A 1,999-nucleotide genomic window follows, 5' to 3' on the forward strand; every position below is an offset into this window, starting at 1 on the left:
ATATATATATATATATATATATATAACTCGAGCTACCACAAAATTCACTCACTAGGCGTCGATCGGCTCTGGGCTCAATTTTCCAAAGTGTCGCACAGTAGAATTGAACGGGAAACCATAATTCTGCAAAGCGAGAGTAGAAACCAAACAGTTATGCCTGCACCTATAGCCACATAAATATTACACAGCTCTATTGCTAGCTTACATCTAATGAATCCATACAAAATTTAATTATTTGAAATACGAGAAACTATGGTAAACGATCATTGCTATATAGCATAAAAATTTCATATAATCAACACCTACGAAGTCGAGCTGCCGCACAAGATTCTGCTTACATCGTGGAAGAGTTTATTAATAGCAGTCATAAAAATACACATATAATTTTTTTATATTTAATTTTAATTTCCGAAAATCAGTGTATATTAATTTTGATAGTCTTTCGTCTTACGTCTATGACTGAGTGATACTCTGCTTCAACTAATTCTCGTGTTTATTTTCCCGAGTGTTATATATATATTAAGTTATAAAACTGTTTAATGTAATTATATACTGATGCATACGTTACTGAAGAAAAATGTTTTAAACTTATAATCCTTAGATGAATTTCTATACCGAAATATTTGGTTATTATGCCATAGGGTGTTCCAAATCACTTTAAACTATTCGATTGCATATAATGATGTATGCGTATATAATATATGTATGTGTGTGTGTGTGTGCGTGTGTGTGTATGTGTATGTATGTATGTATGTATGTATGTATGTATACATCATGTTGAACCGTTAATATCTACACATTTTCTTCTCTATCCGTTTTTCCCTCTCATTCCTGTCTGGTGATGAGCGTAGGCACGAAACGTCAAAAACTTTTCCATTCTACCCGAGCGTTAAACTAATACACCTTCTTGTTTTTCCTTCACTTGCCTTCGTCTTTTGTTTTCTCTGAATTTGAACTATATATATTATATATATATATATATATATATATATAATAAGGGTAATAAATTGGATATTAATTTAATTAACACCAATTTAAATCCAGTGGCCTAGCATAAAGAAAATTCAGAAAATTCAGAAAAATTATATTACATACATGTGAGAAGGGATGACCACTAAGTTGATGGTCGATTTCTAGCGTAAAGGATGTGTGATTTACGTTATACGAATTCAGAAACTTCGGGAGATGTCAAATAAACCGCTTTTAGCGGTGGAACGTGAAGTACAAATAACACAAACTAACAAATTGTGAATATTGTTTACAGAAGATGTTGGTTCGAATCGCATGTGCAGCGTTCGATATTTTCCATCTTAGTGGAGTTTTTAAAGAAAATTCGTGATTTATTATTCATAGTTTTAGCTACTTTGCTTTCCACCGTTATAAAGGATATGTATCTGCATCTGTATGTGTGTACGAGTGTGTGGGTGTGTCTGTGTGTCTATCTGTCTGTCTGTATAAATAGACAGAGAGAACGTGTGACAGAATAAGAGAGACAGATAGCCAGAATGTGAGAGAGAAAGAAAGAGAGATAAATGTATAACGCAGTATACGGTTTTTTCAAATAGCTCCAATGGTGAAATACCGACCTATGCTTAAAAAGCGTTACTAATATTAAACACGGGTCTGTGCGCGCGTGCGCGCGTGTGTGAGCATTTCTATATTTGTGTGTGTGTGTGTGTGTGTGTGTGTGTGTGTGTGTGTGTGTGGAAGTATAAACAGATAGTTTAGGTCTGTTTACCTCATTCGATCGATATATATGTGCGCGCGCGTATTTTCGGCCGTGTACCTATGTATGTACGTATGTAGGTTGGTAGCCATGTATATAAGTATGTGCGTACGTATGCAGGTATGTATGCGTGCATATGCGTGTGTTATATAATTCCTCTCTCAGCTTGCGGAGCGCACTTTTAAAATAACACAGAAAAACAAATGTATATACACACATATATATCCCTACATATATATATATATATATATATATATATATATATATATATAC

The sequence above is a fragment of the Octopus bimaculoides genome, chromosome 13, assembly GCF_001194135.2.
Source record: "Octopus bimaculoides isolate UCB-OBI-ISO-001 chromosome 13, ASM119413v2, whole genome shotgun sequence".
NCBI classification, from domain to species: domain Eukaryota; kingdom Metazoa; phylum Mollusca; class Cephalopoda; order Octopoda; family Octopodidae; genus Octopus; species Octopus bimaculoides.